The sequence below is a fragment of the Ambystoma mexicanum genome, chromosome 5p (genome assembly GCF_040938575.1).
Source record: "Ambystoma mexicanum isolate Mex_15411 chromosome 5p, UKY_AmexF1_1, whole genome shotgun sequence".
Classification (NCBI taxonomy): Eukaryota; Metazoa; Chordata; class Amphibia; order Caudata; family Ambystomatidae; genus Ambystoma; species Ambystoma mexicanum.
The window spans coordinates 847,372,101-847,391,260 of record NC_090930.1 but is presented as its reverse complement, the minus strand read 5'-3'; positions in this window follow the sequence as shown (position 1 = coordinate 847,391,260).

Below are 19,160 nucleotides of genomic sequence, written 5' to 3'. Positions count from 1 at the left end.
CGACGCGCATAAAATAACTTCTTTCTTCCAGCTTGAAGACGCAATGGATCGGGAATTCAGGTAAGGATTAAAGGTATTGCTGTTGCTCTAACCTTTTCTCCTTCTTTCTCCCTTTTTCTAGGAGCTCCAAACTCGAGGCGGGCGTGGCAGAAGGCTGGATGCAGACTTGCAGGCACGGTGAGCGTTACGCTGCTGGATGCAGAATAACGCAAAGCGTGTGTTGCTCTTCGGGCGTGGATTAAATAGCCTCCAAAGTAGTCCCAGGTAAGTATTCCTCCCCAGCCCCGCCTGAGTAAAAAATAGTCCCTAAGTAAAGTAGTCCCTTCCAAGCCTCTTTTGGCTTGGAGCTCTTGCAGCATGACCTGCATCAGGTAAGTTTGCAGCATGGTCTGCATCAGGTGAGTTTTAATCTATGAGCCTGGTGCCTATGGTGCCAGGACTGACTCTCCATATGAGCCTAGCGCCATAGGCACCAGGAATGGACTCAAATAGCCCCTAGCAGGGGTTGTTGGGCTTGCTTAGGATAACTTGATGGCTGCTTCCGGGGTTGCTGGACGTGGTCTGGGTCCCCGGGGGTAGGCATCATGACACATGAGCTAGAAAAAATGACGGGGGGAGTCACCCTAGCCATAGGGGTCATCAAGGGTCTCCTAATTGCTATGCTCGGAGAAAGAGCAGACGATATGTGGAAAAGGGCTGGCTACCCTAGGGTAACCATAACTAACACCTCTCATGGCGGAGCACTGTTTAATAACTGTAGAGTAGCAGTATGGAAAGCGCTACGTACGCTATATCCAGACACATCCGATATGGGAGTTATAATGACTCGAAAAATGAAGGAGTCGGAGGATCCGTTGCTTTATATCCAGAATTTTCAAGACGCGTGGGTGCTTGAAACGCATGAGTCTTGGACAAAATCTATCCCTGTATTCTATCATATATTGTGCCAAGGGTTACCAGAACTGGTGCAAAAACAACTTAAAAAATTGGTAGGAATAGAAGCTAAACCATGGGCCGAAATCCAGTTGATAATTGCCCATTATTGTAGGCTGTTGCAAGAAAAGAATCTAAAGAAAGAGGCAACGCGTAAGGGAGAAGAGGCAAAGCTAGTGCAAAGGAAGCTCTCGAAGTATGCGCTTGAGGGAGCCATGCTAACAAGCCCAGCCGATTCGAGTGCGCAATGTGCCACTAACCAGGCGCAGAACAATCAGAGTAACGCGGGATATTATCCGAGAGGAAGGGGATTTGGAGGAAGAGGATGGCAGGGTAATCGGGGAGGCTTTAGAGGTAATCAAGGAGGTTTTCAAAATGTTCAAGGCGGTATCCAGAGCGCACCAATGGGCAGTCCAGCTATGCCAGATGGACAGATGGCCCGACCACCACCAGTGTGTTGGCTGTGTGGAGTGACAGGACATGTGGCACGCATGTGCAGAAGCCAAGGCCTGTGGCAGAACAATCAAGGGATGGGGCAGGCACGGGGAATCAACTGGCTACCCCACAACAGGGCAATGCACAAAACTATACTGTGCAGCAGCAGGCAGCAGGCAGCAGGCAGCTGGCTTGCAGCAAGGTGCACAGCAAGTGGTCCAGCCACAGAACATGGGGAATGTACCACAGGGACAACCCCAGCAGGCACTGCCGCAAGTGGCTCAGGGCACTAATTCCCGTGGGGGAAACCCACAGGCATACAGTGGACCGAACCTATATATGAAATAGACGGCTCACAGGGATCTCTGATGTGCTCTATCCTATACGTGACACCAGACCCTAATAGGGAACCGAGGGTAAATGTCACCATAGGGGGAAGAGAGTATTCCTTCTTAGTTGACACAGGCGCGACACGTTCGTGCATAAGAGAAGTCAAGTTTTCCTTGTCCGGTGAGGCAATAGACACGCAGAGTTTCACTGGAGCTCATAGTAGAGTTCCCTTTACAGACACTCTCCCGGTCTCAGTGGGAGAGCATGAAATGAATTTACTGTACTCCCGTCAGTCCCAAGTAAACATTATGGGTCGAGATCTAATGACAAAGCTGAATATGTCAATCTCATTTACGGAGGCTGGCATAGTGTACTCCGTGCCAGGAATGCATTATTCCAACGTATGCGAAATGATAAGAGCATACCCGGCACGTGCAGCTATGAGAGCTTTACTGCTGGAGCCAGAGGTCTTTGAATATGGCGCGCGAGTGCTTATGGCGGGATTGCCGGGCCTCGCAGGCAAAACTATGAGGACCCCTGACGAGTTTCTTTTTAGACCAAGGATACCCATGCATGAAGAAGAGGGACAAATATTTGCTTTGGAGATACAGCTTGCCGCAGTAAAGGGGAAGGTGGTTTTAGTAGAAGGATACAATGACGAAGGAAGGCAATGGTGCGCAGTTATCGCCATTGAAGAAGGGTATCGAGTGACTGACGTCACAGATGATGATCTGTTCGAAGAGCACCCTGACTTAGAGGAGACACGGGTGGAAGTAAGTCTCATATTCTGGGTCAAAATGATCAAACGAGAAGTGCCACAACGAATGAAGCTAGTGATGGTACGACCAGAATACTTTGAGGAGGACATGGCCCAGGTGCCAGTCACAGTATGGACAAAAGGGCATTATGACGTAGGACTCCTGAAGGGGGCAGGAGAGGTGAAGAACACTCAGTTGTATATAAAAACAGTCTGAGCGGTCAATTGGTTGAAAGATGTTTGAAGAATGAACAGGACCCTCTGGAACTCCTGATGACTGCAAGTTTCTTCCCGATAACTGGGAATTCCACAAGACAGACTGAACACTCAGTGATTGTCAACAGGGTGAGGTACGGTACTTAATAGAGAAGGAACTAAATAAGACAAGGAAAGGCAAAGAACCAATAACGGAAAATGAGCAGGAAATAAGGACTCTTACTTGTATATCCGGGAGACGGGAAGCAACGATGAAGATAGGATGATGGTGATCTCCCAGGATCCAAGAAGAGAGAGCCCAGTCTCACGGAGTTGAAGGAATCCTCAGTCCGATGCAAGACCTATTCCCGCCGGCACGCGTACGCCTAGTGAGAAGGAATCCAAACGTTCCGGGTCAGAATCAGGTAACCAGACAAGACAAAGTATGAGGCAAGAATCGAAGTCAAAAGGAAATCCGGGTCGTAGCAGGGGTTCGTAGCTGAAGTTCGAAGCAGAAGTACCGAGGGCAAGACAAGAGCAAAATCCGAAAAACAGGCCAGGGGTCGAGAAGAGACGAGATCAAAATAGCAAGCGCCACTGTAGAATTCCAAAGAAAACAATCAGAAGCACCGAAACAGCGGACTGGCCGGACTTAAGATTGCGTGACCACAACGCGGGAGTCACGTGACCGGGAAGTCGGAGCAACACGTGACTGCAGACGTAGCAGTGGCCATCGTCGCCATGGCAATCCCCAATGCCTTCGAAACAAGCCTTTAGAGGAATAGAAGCGCTTATTGCTGTCCCTAGCTATATTGACTACCGTAAGCCTGTCAGGTAAGTGGGAACGTGTAGCAGGAATTGGTGTTCTGACAGTATCCTCCCCCAAAGGTCCCCCGAGACCTTGAGATGCGAGAAACTGGGACAACAGCACGGGTGCATGGATGTTGGACTCAGGTTCCCAAGTGCGATCCCTACTCCTCCACCCCTTGTACCAACAGGGGGGGGGGACGGATAGGTAACCTCACCTGCTCAGAACATGGTTTGACCAAAGACACGTGGAAAACGGGATGTATTTTCCAAGTAGGAGGCAATTCCAATTTGACCACAAGGGGATTAATCACCTCCTTAACAATATAAGGACCCACAAAGCGAGGTAAAAGGGTTTTACGACCTGGAATACTGAGATTCTTGGTAGACAGCCAAACACGCATACCTGTGGTATACTGCGGTGCCGGCTGGCGATGGCGATCGGCATACTTTTTAGCCTGTTCCTGCGCATGTATTAAGTGTTCCATAACGTTCTTACGCAACGATGTCAGATCTCTAAGGCAGGATTGGACAGCTGGACAATCCGAGGATATACAAGAATCCAAGGGTAGAGAGCGTGGGTGTTGTCCATACATGGCATAGAAAGGAGAAACCCCCGTAGAAGAATGCGCAGAATTATTATAAGCGAACTCTGCCATAGGCAAAACGGAGAGCCAGGTTTCTTGGTGCTGTAGGATAAGACATCTCAAGTATTGTTCCATGGTGGCATTGAGTCGCTCGGTTTGGCCATCGGTTTGTGGATGGTAGGCCGTAGAATACCTCTCGTCAATACCCATGGACTGTGTAAGGTGTTTCCAAAAACGAGAGGTAAACTGAGAACCCCTGTCAGTTATTACGATCTCAGGAAGACCAAAGAAGCGGAAGACATTGCGTAAAAACAGGTCCGCCAGAGTAGTAGCGGACGGAAGACCCCGACAAGGCACAAAAAGGGCCAACTTAGTAAAACTGTCGATTACCACCCAAATAGTGTCAAATCCACCAATCAAGGGTAGTTCCACTACAAAGTCCATGGAAAGCATGGCCCAGGGTTTAGCAGGTACTGGCAGGGGTTGTAGAAGACCCATTGGTTTGGCCGGAACGGTTTTACATTGAGCGCAAACCGCGCAATTAGCGATGTATAGCACAATGTCTTTTGACATGAATGGCCACCAGCACCAGCGCTTGAGTAATTCCAATGTCTTACGATGACCAGGGTGTGCGGCCAACATGGAGTCATGACACCAAGACATGGCAATCCTGCGGGTATACGAGTTAGGTATATAGATTTTGCCTTGGACGTATGGCAAGGACTGAATAATATCCAGATTAAGATCCTCCAATTCAGGATGTTTTTCTGAGACCCAATGTTGAATGGCTGTCCTCAGGGATGGTTGCAAAGTGCATCCACACACGACCTGGTTGGGCAAGAGTAGTCGACCCTCCTGTGGCCGATGCACTGGGTCTTCAAATAGTCTTGACAGGGCATCTGCCTTGGAGTGCAAGGTCCCAGGACGGTAGGTCAATACAAAGTTGTACATTGAGAAGAACTCATGCCAACGTGCATGACGCGCTGTCGTGCATTTCAATGATTGAAGGGCCAGTAGGTTTCTGTGATCAGTAAACACTTGAATCGGAGTCTCTGCTCCCAAGAGATGATGTCTCCAAACTGTAAAAGCCTCCCGGACAGATAGCAGCTCACGTTCGGTGATGGTGTAGTTTACCTCATACGGAGTAAGCTTGCGTGAATGATACGCGACAGGATGGAGGATCTCTGTGTCAGGACAAAACTGGGAGAGAACTGCCCCTACTGCCACGTCAGAAGCATCGGCCTCTACAACAAACGGTTGTTTGACATTGGGATGTTGAAGCACCGGAGCTGAAGTAAAGGCTTCCTTAAGAGTCTCAAACGCATTCTGTGCTTCAGGATTCCACTGAAACGGATGCTTATTGCTTGTTAAAGCAGTAAGTGGAGCCACAATGCTAGAGAAGTGCCTGATGAACCGCCGATAAAAGTTTGCGAACCCCAAAAAAGACTGCAAAGCTTTTAGTGTACCTGGGACGGGCCATTCCAATACAGCCTTGACCTTGGTTTGGCTCATCTGAACACCCAGGTTAGTAATGTCATAGCCCAGGAATTCAACTGAAGTAGTATGAAAAATGCACTTCTCTAGTTTTGCGTATAGTTTATTCTTACGCAGACGTTGTAGTACTTCAGTAACATGTTGAAGGTGTAGTTCAAGAGAAGGGGAATAAATCAAGATATCGTCTAAGTAGACGATCACAAATCGATCAATCATGTCCTGAAAAACATCATTAATGAAATGTTGAAATGTGGCAGGGGCATTACATAGCCCAAACGGCATGACCAAATATTCAAAAAGGCCGTGTCTGGTTTTGAATGCTGTCTTCCATTCGTCCCCCTTTCTTATCCTTACTAGATTATAGGCACCCCTGAGGTCCAATTTGGTGTATATCACTGAAGAGCCTAGCTGATCCAAAAGTACTGAAATCAGTGGTATGGGATATTGATTCCGTATTGTGACTGCATTCAATTCCCGATAATCTATACATGGTCTCAGGTCCCCCTCTTTTTTCGGAACAAAGAACAGGGGAGATGCAGCAGGAGAACGGGAGTGGCGAATAAAACCCAAAGCCAAAGCCTTGTCCAGATACTCCTTTAATACTGCATCTTCCTTTAAAGTAAGAGAGTAGATCCTCCCAGAGGGGATCCTAGCTCCCTCCTTAAGGTCTATGGGACAGTCATAAATACGATGAGGCGGTAATTTTTCTGCCTCACCTTTGTCGAAGACATCTGCGAAAGACTTGTATTCCGGGGGTAAAACAGTCTTGACAACGCCACCTATCATTGAAACAGATTCCAATAAGGCTTGACAGGGGTTGTTCTTCACTTGAGTCGTTGGGCCACAATGTCTTGAACAATACTTTGAGGAAAACGAGACAGACCCAGCAACCCAATCTACCAAGGGATTATGGAGCCGAAGCCAAGGTAGACCCAGAATAAGTCGGAATTGAGGTGCAGTAATGACATCGAATGAAATGACTTCGCTATGACAACCATCTATGAGCAAATCCAGGGGAACTGTCGACTCCGTTACCAACCCTGAGAGTAGTGTGGTACCATCAACTGCGTTGACCACCTCGGGTTGTTCCTTTGGTACCAGGGGAATGTTCCAGTCTTTCACATACTGGAGATCAACATAATTTCCAGTAGCCCCTGAATCCAAAACCGCTTCAGAGGACCAGGTTTCGCCATCCGGAGAAGCAACAACTAACTTAATAGTGAAAGGAACCGAGAATTTGGAGCCCGGAAGATCAATGCTCGACATAGGGGCTCCCTCTATTGTCGGGCTTTGGAGTTTCCCGACTTCGCCGGTTTCTTGGGACATTGATTCAAAAAATGACCAGAAGAACCACAATAAAAACATAACTTGTTCCTTTTACGCTTCTCTCTTTCTTCGCTAGATAATGGTCCTCTTATCGCCCCTATTTGCATGGGTTCCCCATTGCCCGAAGCCGAACTTGTCAGACTAACAGGGACCGGAGGCAAAATCCTCTTTTCCCCCTTCCTTTCCGCTTTACGGGCATCGATCTGAAGAACTAGATCCAAAAAGTCAGGAAAGGAGACGGGGACCACAGGTACCGTAGCAATGACATCCTTGAGGGAATCCGACAAACCCTTATAAAATAAGGCTGCCTTCTTCTCGTCCGGCCAGTTGGTTTCAGCAACCAATTGGTTAAACTTAGCCAGATAAGTCAATAGAGTAGAATCGCCCTGCTGCAGATTCAATAACTCCAAGTCAGTTGCCTGAGATTTGTATCGAGTGTCAAAAACTCTGGTAAGCGCCTCTATGAGAGCGTCACAGTCAAATAACATATGACTGCCTTGCTCCAAGAGAGGATTCGCCCAGACGGCAGCAGTACCCCCTAGGTTAGACAATATAAAAGCGGCCTTAGTAGTTGCATCGGGAAATGATGCTGGTCTACAAAGAAAATGCAGTCTGCATTGATTGATGAACGTTCTAAAGGTTTTTGGATCGCCCAAGAAACGTTCAGGAGGAGCCAACGGGAATTGTGTCATAACTACCGGTACCGGGTCTGCCCTGGCCTGAGCACTGGCCGTACCAGACCCGGAAGCCACTGCGACTGATGGAGGTTCAATGGCACTAGCCCTCAATCCCGCTTGAATATCATCAATACGGCGATGAGTAACATCATGGGCAGTTTGCATGTCAGCACGTAAATCAGCCACTAATTGAACCAAGGTAGCCAAAGGATCATTGGCTGTGTCCATTTTTAGGCTTCTGATTCTGTCAGAGATCTGAGCCTCAACAGGGTGAAGCGCCTGGTCATCGAAGAGACGCTGTTGAACCCGTAGTGCAGTGGTATATTCTTCCTACCAATGTAACACTCAGTTGTATATAAAAACAGTCTGAGCGGTCAATTGGTTGAAAGATGTTTGAAGAATGAACAGGACCCTCTGGAACTCCTGATGACTGCAAGTTTCTTCCCGATAACTGGGAATTCCACAAGACAGACTGAACACTCAGTGATTGTCAACAGGGTGAGGTACGGTACTTAATAGAGAAGGAACTAAATAAGACAAGGAAAGGCAAAGAACCAATAACGGAAAATGAGCAGGAAATAAGGACTCTTACTTGTATATCCGGGAGACGGGAAGCAACGATGAAGATAGGATGATGGTGATCTCCCAGGATCCAAGAAGAGAGAGCCCAGTCTCACGGAGTTGAAGGAATCCTCAGTCCGATGCAAGACCTATTCCCGCCGGCACGCGTACGCCTAGTGAGAAGGAATCCAAACGTTCCGGGTCAGAATCAGGTAACCAGACAAGACAAAGTATGAGGCAAGAATCGAAGTCAAAAGGAAATCCGGGTCGTAGCAGGGGTTCGTAGCTGAAGTTCGAAGCAGAAATACCGAAGGCAAGACAAGAGCAAAATCCGAAAAACAGGCCAGGGGTCGAGAAGAGACAAGATCAAAATAGCAAGCGCCACTGTAGAATTCCAAAGAAAACAATCAGAAGCACCGAAACAGCGGACTGGCCGGACTTAAGATTGCGTGACCACAACGCGGGAGTCACGTGACCGGGAAGTCGGAGCAACATGTGACTGCAGACGTAGCAGTGGCCATCGTCGCCATGGCAATCCCCAATGCCTTCGAAACAAGCCTTTAGAGGAATAGAAGCGCTTATTGCTGTCCCTAGCTATATTGACTACCGTAAGCCTGTCAGGTAAGCGGGAACGTGTAGCAGGAATTGGTGTTCTGACAACGACATAGTCGAAGCCGAGTTCCCTCTAGTCACTAATGCATCCGCCATTTTGTGCAACATACCCACAGAGGCAAAATATTTCACGGTAATCGATTTGAAGAATGCATTTTTCTCGATTCCATTGCACCGTGACTCAAAAGACCTGACGTCATTTACTTTTAGACAAATGCGCCTGAAAAGTACAAGGCTGCCACAGGGGTATTGTGAATCTCCGTCCATTTTTAACAGAGTCCTGCGAATGGACCTAAGCAACATTGCGGTAGACAGTGTTGTATTGCAGTATGTAGATGACATTCTGATCCGCAGCACCACTGAAGAGCAATGCCGACACGACTCTGTTCAGCTATTGACCATATTAGCTGAGAAGGGATACAAGGTGGACAAGGACAAGTTGCAGTACTGCCAGCAGGAGGTGTTATACATAGGGCAACTAATCTCACATGAGGGGAAAAAGGTAACACCAGAGAGGGCTGAAGCTATCATGAACACGGCTAAGCCACACACAGTAAAACAAATGCAGAGGCCTATGCAATTATGTCAGAGCATGGGTCTTCGATTACAGCTCGTACACCAAGCCCTTGCTCCAGGCCTTAAAGAAAGCCCAGGCAACAGGGGAAAAAATTGAATGGACTGAAGAGATGGAAAAGGGGTTTGCCGAGCTCAAGGGGGCAATTTGTAAGGCCCCAGTTCCCAGGATCCTCAATTATGCAGAGGAATTCTATCTCTTCTCTCATACCGATGGACATTTTATTACGGCAGTGCTCGCTCAGCGAACATCGCAGGGGTACAAGCCCCTAGCGTACTACACTGGGAGCTTGGACCCGGTCATGAGGGGCCACTTCCCATGTGAGCAAAATTTAGCAGCAGCCGCGTTTGCCATCGAGAAAGCCTCATCCATTGTGATGGGATGCTCCATGACATTATATGTTGAGCACTCATTATTTGCCATATTGGAGAAGCCAAAAGGCACCTTGACTTCACAGAGAGCATCCGCATATGAGGTGATTATCTCAAATCCATCGATCAAAATAGTGAGATGCAAAACTGTGAACCCTGCTATGTTTGCTGAGCCAGTCACAGAGGGAGAACCCATACATTTCTGCGCCAATTATGAAGAGTTTTATGATGAAATCCCCAGAGTAAGAGAGAATGCTCTGCCAAGCGGAGAAGTCGTCTTCATTGACGGGTCATCGAGAATTGACCAAGAAGACTGGCAAAGGTATACAGGCGTGGCCGTGATGAAACACATGGCAAATGGAGAGTTCCAAATACTTGTCAGTGCAGGAATACCATCCCACTATTCGGTACAGGCTGCAGAACTAGTGGCATTGATACTCGCCATTGAGAATCACGCAGACCAAGAAGTAACAGTGTACAGTGACTGCGCCTATGTAACGTCCACCGTGCACGCAGGCCTGGCACGATAGAAAAGGAGGGGCTACCTCCGAGCGGACGGCACGCCAGTGCAACATGCAGCCTTGTTGGACAGGCTGATAAAAGCACTACAGCTGCCAGTGTGCATAGCGGTCGTTAAGTGCGCCGCTCACACCAAGGGAACAGATTTCGTGTCACGTGGAAACCATGACGCGGACACGGAAGCCAAGCGTATGGCATCCAAGGGTGAGACAATCATGGACGTGGAGGTGGCACGTACCAATGAACGAATGATGATAGCCCGAGCCACTCCAGAAGCCTATAGTAATATGGGGCAGACACAGTTAATGGAACTCCAGGGGGAGGCACCTCAGGATGAGAAGAATTTATGGCAGCGTCGAGGGTGTTCCTTAAACCCCACTGATGGGTTATGGAGGCAGGACAGCACTGGTAAACCAGTAATGCCTGTCACCCTTCTAAAGGTAGCGTTAGAACAGCTCCACTACCCTTTCCATATGTCAAAAGAAAATCTTGCGGCAACGCTCTCAGAAGACTGGTTCATGCCGAATCTAGTGGAGCATGTTGCATTCTTTATGGTCAATTGCATATTTTGCCAGCAATTCACCTCTGGACACACATTGAAGGTGATGAGAGGAATCATTCCCAGACCTGAAGGGCCTTTCCAGCACCTGCATATCGACTATGTCGATATGATTCAGGTTTGTAATGGATACAGGTATTTAATTGTCGTGGTGTGTCCATGCTCTAGATGGATAGAAGCAGGGCCCTGTACACACACTGACGCTGCCGGTGCTGCAAAATTCCTGGTGAGGGAGGTTTTTCCCAGGTGGTGGGTATGTGAGGTTATGAGGTCAGACAACGGGCCACATTTTGTAAACTTAGTATTTGAGCAGATTAGCTTGTTGCTTGGTATAAAGCACAAGTTCTCGTCGGCGTATCACCCAGAAGGAAATGGCATATGTGAACGACTCAACAGCCTGTTGAAAGAAAGGATAGCCAACTGAAGCTCACATTAAAGAAAGGATGGCTGTACTGCCTACCACTGGCATTATATGCGCTTCGGAACCAGCCAGGCTCCGACCATCACCTCACGCCGCACAAAATTATCACCGATAGAAGAATTAGAACCCCTCTTACCCCCCGAGATAGGGCTAGATGTGATGCCCAGCCTGCTGGGGAGGTTCTGGGAGATGAAATGAAGAATTACCTTGACTGCCTTACCTCTAGTACATTGTCATTTCAAGCCAGCTGCAGCGACGGCGTAAAGGGAACAGCACATCGCACACCACAACAGACAGTGCTGAGACAGGCGCAGCACACAGTCTTTGTGAGCCACTCATCTTCCCTGGTGACAGCGTTTTGGTGAGGAACTTTACGAGGAAGAAATGGGACAAACCCCGATTTAATGGCCTTTTCATCGTAGAGGACTGCACCCCGTCCGCTGTCAAGCTCCAAGGAACAAGAGCCTGGATCTTCCTGAATGACGTCAAGCCCTTTATAGGAGAAGGCACTCCTACATCTACTGCCGAGGAATCGCAGACAACGGAGAAGAACCTCAGCACGTGCAGACAAGATCTATGGCAAGGAAGAAGGACGCATGAGCAGACAAGTTACAAGAGCGAGAAAACAAATATATAAACGTGAAACTTTCAAAACAAGACAGTTCTTCAAACCAAGTGAAAGGTGATAAAGGTACAATTAAATGAACATTCAATGTAGCCAACAAAGAACTTTTGTGAAGATCTTGTCCACACTGAACCTTTTCTATAGGCATGAAAAAGACAATAAGAAGCAAGCAAACACCCTGTGCAGCCAGAGGTGCAGGGTAAATGAAGAAAAACACGTATTCATATCAGCAAAAGCGTTAAGCTCATGAAAATTTAAAAGCCACAGAAAGCATTGAAAAACCTAAGACTCTGGTAAGCAACAGAACCGGACATTCCTGAGAACTGAAACTGTTATTCTGAAGGACCCAGCATAAAGACTTTGTTCGCGATCATATGGCTCATCCCAGCAGAAGCATCACATGGGATGTGCTAACCTACTTCCAACTGGTGGTTCTGTCATACCCGTCACTCATAGGTAGAGAAACAAGTTTTGTTTGTTTGTTTGTTTGTTTATTTGTTTGGTAATACGCACCAAGCCCTTAGGTAGACGGGCGCAAGAGAAACAAGAAATCTTAAAACTTAGTTACAGTACAAAGGTAGCAATACATAGAGCAGTGATTGCAATCGGAGCAAGATGCAGGTACAGGATACAATAAATACAAAGCAATGGTCTTTGAAGGTCAATGAAGCATTATCATGAATATCAGTATGTGCACACCCACATGTACACCTATGTGTAAACCACCTTACATGTCTACTTTGTTACATACAAACATGACAGAGCGTGTCACTGAATACATTAAAGAGCCAGAAAACGAGAAGGTAATCAGGCAACTATTGACTGTCATCGCAGAGGTATTCGCCGAGTTGCCGGAGCACAGTGACTCAAAGACCAATGCTCCCGCCTCAAGCAGTCATTGACGAAGTGACCTACACGTTATTCTTTCGAATCATTGAGGAGTGCCCAGAACTTGTCGGGAGGACCACAGATACACTTACGTTCATCAGAGATCCCCGAAACAATCATTTTCTAAACCAGATATGGAGTAAACTAAATAACGTGGTAGCCGCCATCCACGCAGCAGGCAAGTGCAAAGACTGCTCAAAGAAAAGGCGAGGGGTGTAAATGAGACTCTGCAAAACGAATAAATGTCCCTGTCCCCTGAGGACAGCCTAATAGCCCACAATGTCCTCTTTGTCTTAGTAAATGACTTTCCGGACACCCCCACATTCTTCAGAGACCCTGCCAACGCGAGAAAGATAGGAACACTCTTCTATAGCATACAGCTACAAATGGAACTGTCCAGCTTTCAGAGGGAGTTTCTGAGAGAATTCCAGTGAAATTAGTCGGCGAGAGACAGATCGAGAAGGCAAGGACTGATCACACTGCAAAAAAGACTGGTGACCTAAGAGACAGAGAACCAGAGCAAATGTCATTATCACCGGAAGATAGCAGAATTGCCTTCAGTCTTCTTTCACCTCATCGAGAACTTTCCAGAGCTAGTGGGTAGACCCATCACTGTCGATGTGCCCATGTTTCTCTGTGATCCAGCAAAAAATGCACAACTCAGACTTCTTAGAGCTATTGCATCACAGCTGAGAAGCAACCATGGACATCCGCTGCTGAGAAGGGCTTTAGAAGGGAGAGGTCCAAGATAAAACTTTTCCATCATCTCCCTCCCCCAGGGGCAGAGCACGGAAATAAAGACGCAGTTCTCCATGCTTCTAACAGAGGACAGATCGAGGAAAGCAGAAACAAGGATACCAATATCGTAACTTTATTTTTCTGGTTTTTCTATTTTTCATCATCCTCCCGCAGTGGAGTAAATGGGGGAGAGAGAGAGAGACTTTGCAGCAACTCGACCTCGAAGAACCAAGCGAAAGGAGCAGAGCAACGAACTTCACTGCCGTGTTTACTTTTTTCAACCTTTTTCTTATTTTTTCCTACCTTCTCATATGTTCACTTTTATTTTTATTTTTGTTTTTATTTTTTCAATGGTTTATCCATGCGTGATGTGCAGCGAAGCCACCCTTTTATGGTGTCAATGTGAACAAATTCCTGCATGTCCTCAGGGCCAAGACGAATTGGGAAGGTGCCCTGGGAATGCATTGTATACACAAATGCAGGAAGAATGTGATGTGCTAAAAACGGTAGTCTAACCTTTTTCCATAGTCTAGCAAAGGATCTGTACTCCATAACTAGAGACTTCTGTCATCACTCGCAAGAGGGGGGGGGGACATTAAACTGCACCCGCCACTTTAGTGTTTGCTGAACTTTTTAAGTAACGAAAATCAAGATAAGAAAAGAAATAAACTATTGACTATGGACTTGTTCGAGATGGGGGCTCAAACCAGTAATTTAGTGGTGCCACCAGTGGATGGGCGCCCCTGCTTTCCGGGAAGGAGGTGCTGCAAACTGTCCTTCAAGGCAATCATATGTATATGTATAGTGATTATTGTCGTATTTTTGTCGTTAACGATCAGAACTGCATTTTTTATTGGTGCACGAAGCATCCCAATGTCCATGCATCCACCAGGTAATGAGCGTCTGGGCCCCACAAAAGCACCCAGACCTTATATTGTCATCCCTGTTCCAAGAAAAACTGATGATAAAACAAGCGATTTACAGTTGAATGTAATTAGCAGTAACATGTATACACTTGAAGTAATGAATGGTGAGAAAAGCTGGAGACAGGGTCAGCACGGAATGAATGATAACATAGCACTATCCACGCCATGCACCCATACACTGAATGCACACAAACAAGGGCAAGTGTCAATGGCTGTGAGACCCAAGGCCGAACCGACAGAAAACAAAAAGATACCTGTGAAACTAACAGCTCCAGAGAACCGAGAACCAAGCGAGCAACAAGACAGACATGGCATGACAAAATCCCTCAAGAGAACAGAGGAAGCCACTCATGGGGAAGACACATGCGGTAGTCAAGTATGTGTTTCCGCTCGTACCAAGAGCAAAGAAACTACATGAGGAGCTGAGAAAGAAAACTGCAGCAACTGTCATAATGAGCACACCTGCTCCAACGCCAGAAGTAACTACCGAGCCTGTGACACCGCCACATTTTGGAAGGATGATGAGCCACATGTGGAAGGAGGACTACGAGAGAATGCACGAGGGAAGCAGAAGAAACACAAGACCTCCTCATAGTACTGCAAGGCAGGAAATGAAACCTGCCCCTCCAAGGATAATACCCGAGAAACTACCTGAACGAAAGAGCAGTACAGACGCATTCAGAGACATAGTGTTGGCCAACTACAGGAAAACGTTAAGAATCAAGGGAAGCCCATATGAAACGGACAATGAACTAAACGACTACTTGGACAGCACAACCCATCTTGAAACATATGGTACCAGCACTTGAAGGAAGTTGGACGAAGGCAATCATAAGGGGAATGTTTTGTCTGTGCACTCCTGCCATACAGCATGGGAAAGTCCAAGATCTTTGTGGCTGTAGAAGATGTCCCCACAGCACACTGTATGTCACACGTAGCTATGTGCAACATCAGAGGACAATTCATGGGAAGAGATGCCTCATTGAAATGGGTCAACCAAAAGGACTACCCTGATGAAGACGGGTTTGTTAAGGACATCAAAATAAGAAACAGGGCGCACACCAAGAATCACGTTATTAGATATGAAAACCCTGACGTCAAAGGGTCAGGAATAAGGTGGGAAATAAACTCAAGACTGAACGTCCAAGGGAAAACGGCAGAAGAAGCTCAAATATGGAAGAACCGAGGACAAATGCAGATCTGGGAATCAGTAGTCTCCCCAGACGGATGGGAAGAAGGAGTAGTAATCTGCCGAGCTTGGATGGTCCTTGGAGCCTGCAAGGAAGCAGTAGAAAACTCACAGAGGTTATGTAAACCTCCATGGCCGAAGTTGGTGAAGCTGTTAACATGGGTCAAAGACAGAGGAGGACCCTTGCAGATAGTACCACTGGAAAACCTGAAACTGTGCTTTAGAAGTAATGGCATGAGGACAATGGGGGACAACCAAAACTGCGGACGAATATATGAAGCCCCAGGAATGACACAAGGAACCGCAGTCCTAATGGATCACTATTGGGCATGTGGGTCCAAGGCGTATATAAGACTACCTAGGAACTGGGGAGGCATATGCACACTGGTGAAAGCCCACGTTCCTGCACTAGTGATCCCAAAAAGTGAACTGAATTTGGACAGCTTTCCGAAAGCAGATGCTCACCTGAAGAAAAGGAGGTCTGTGGAACTAAAGCGTAATCAAGGAAGAACTGAGAGCAGTCAGACTGATGACGCTCCAGAACAGATATGTGCTTGACATGATTACCGCAATGGATGGAAGTGTTTGCGAAAAAAATCGGAGAATCATGTTTCACATTTATACCATCTCACGACTAAGAAAATGGAACCCTCACAGAGGCCATAAGCATGTTAACGACCCTGAAAAACCAGATGACTGAGGAAACAGATGAAGTAGATGATGACAGCTGGTTTGGGAACCTATTCTCATGGGTCCCGCAATGGATGGACGATATATTCAAGTTTCTGGGAGCTTTGCTAGCAATGGTGCTGCTAGGAGTCTGTGTTATCAAGATAATCATCACACAATGCTAGAAAACTGCAAAGAAGGCCATTGGGATGAAAATTATGGTCGATGTCGAACCAGGCTGGAGGCCCAGAGACCTGACAGATGAGGAGATAAAGGACTTTGTGAAGGCCAGTGAATTTGCACCAGAGGGAACAAAATTCACCTATCCCAAGAAACGAAGAAGGTATGAAGGCAAATGGATTTACTGCAGTCCAAATGGACAATGCCAATTGATGTCCTGGAACAAAGATGAGCATGTGTAAACAGCAGGAAGCTTGAAAGGGGTGATAAAGATATGGACACCAAAATTGCATACTTTCACGCCTTCTTGTGTAAACCCAGGAGACGATGAGCAAGAAGCTGAGGAATCAAAGAAACTGAAAATAAAGGAGAAAGTAGAAGTGGTCGATGAACCGACCAGAGGGGGGAGTGTAGAGGAGGTCCCAGATACGACCTGCACCCCTGCCTGCCATTGCGAGTTACCAGTAAGGTACTCGCCAAGGTATGTGACGTACGAGGAGCAGCTGAACCAACAAAGGGCTGCAATGGGCCTCTGCCCTGTGTGATTAGAAGATCAATACCTGTTGAAATGCCCATAACCAGGCAACCCTGGGCAGCACGGTACCCAATCAGACAACCGTACCTGCCATTGGTACGAAACGACGAGTATTTACAGACTGTCCACGAGGAAACCCTGAAGGCCTTAATGGAAGGCCAATGGAAATAGTCTAATGGCCTGGGCAGCCCCGAGAACAACCAGAAGCGGCTACTGAAAGCTATGCATGTCAGTACCGACAACTGCAAGGATAATTGTAACGGACGAAGGGTAAAGACACTGTGAAAAACGTATGAGAATGGTGCCATGAGACAAGATGGAAGCAACCGCCTTATTGAACGTGTGTAAATAAGCTTTCAACGCAAGATGCTAAGTAATCGAGTCTGCCTGCAATGCTTAAGTAGAAGAATAGAGCGGCATGCGCCAACTATATATGTCTACATCAATACCGCACAATGTACATGTGTGACTCCATTTTGTTTGAGCAGAAGGATGCCCAGGCGGCTCAGGCCCAACTGGCTAAGTTTCACATCTAGGTCCAAGCCTGGAGGAAGAGCGGAATCGAAACTTAACAAAGGATGGCTCATGCCGGGGAAATCGAGGTCAACCAGAGAAGGGGAGGTGAGCATGAGCTCACGAGGCTCCAACTTCAGAGCATGCGAGCCCGCTCGTGAAGGTCAAGATAAGAGAGGCCCATGCAGGTGGCCAAGCGCATACAGAATTAAATGCATAAAAGGTTGGAAACTGAAGCAGATTCACAGTGGACCAACACGTGACCAGACAGGCGCGAAGATGTACCACCGCCTGATGTCATCCAGAATCCGAGGGTGCCATAACTTTTCCTGATAAGAGACTACAGATCCGAGGCCATACCCAGCCAACTAACTGGCACATAGCCCTAAACTACTGATTGATGGAAGGGCGGCAGGGTGAATCTTGGGACACCAGGCACCAGGGTGTCTATTCTGCATGCTGCTAATTAAAGTGGAGATTTATGTTTAGGGGTGTAACTTGCCCAATCACAATGGACCATGTAATCTAGGGTCCTATAGAGACCTTAACCAATAGGACGTCGTACTTTTAGTGACGTCAATCATGTGTGTTGTAGAGGGATGGGCATAGACGCCCACCCGATAAAAGTTATCCAATCCGTATGCCTTATTTTCATATACAGATATAACACCTATACTTAAGTTACCTTTCCCAACCAATTATATTGCATGATGATTTTTTATACAAGTGTATGTCATTGATGACGGAATTTGCCAATAAGAGAGGCTGTTTGACTGAAGTTCGGGGAAGTCGGGGCGAGACAGGTGTTCGCGATGCTGCTGATTTCCATAAGCTGATGTATGTATCATTAAACAGACTTCCCTTTGCCAATTTACTGAGTCCTGATTATTGATTCTTGCCGGAGTAGGTGAATCCTGCACCCTGTCTTTGCATGGTGCAGCTATCTTGTATTACAAGTTTTCGTGGGTGAGTGCTGACCAATGGACCCGTCAGTAATTACCTCTCCTGGTCAACAAACTGCCTTTAAAGAGATTCCTTCTTGAATTGCCCAATACCAGAGCTGCATTGCCTCTCTGCACAGAGGTAGTGACCTACACCTCCTCTTTTCTTTAGATAATGCATGGCCACTGTGTTGTCTGTCATTATCAGGACATTTCTTCCCCTGACAGATGGCAGGAAAGCTTTCAGCGCTAGCCTGATTGCTCTCAGCTCCACAAGGTTGATGTGTAGTTTGGACTCAGATGGAGACCAACAACTGCTGATTGTTAGATCGTTGGCATGAGCTCCCCACCCCCTGAGTGAGGCGTCCGGCACTACTGTGATCTCTGGCCATGGTTGCCAAAAAAGTTCTCCTTTCAGGATATTCTCTGAACAAGTCCACCATAGAAGATCTTGACAGACCTTGTGCGGAATCTGGAGAAGATCCATCATTTGACCTGAGAACTGTCTTTAGAGTCTTCAGAGCCCATTGAAGGGATCTCATTCTCAGACGTGCCTCCGGCACTAGAAAGATGCAGGATGCCATGAGGCCGAGTAACCTTAAGAAGTCGTAGGCCTGAAGATTTTGGGCATTTTGGAATTTGGAAACCATCTGAAGAATGTCTTGAGCTCTCGACCTGGGAGGCAAACTCCTTCCCAGGGATGTGTCTAATACAGCTCCTGTATATTGGAGCCGTTAAGAAGGTGTCATTTGTGACTTCTTGAAATAGCGGGAGAAGCCCAGTCTGTGGAGGAAGTGG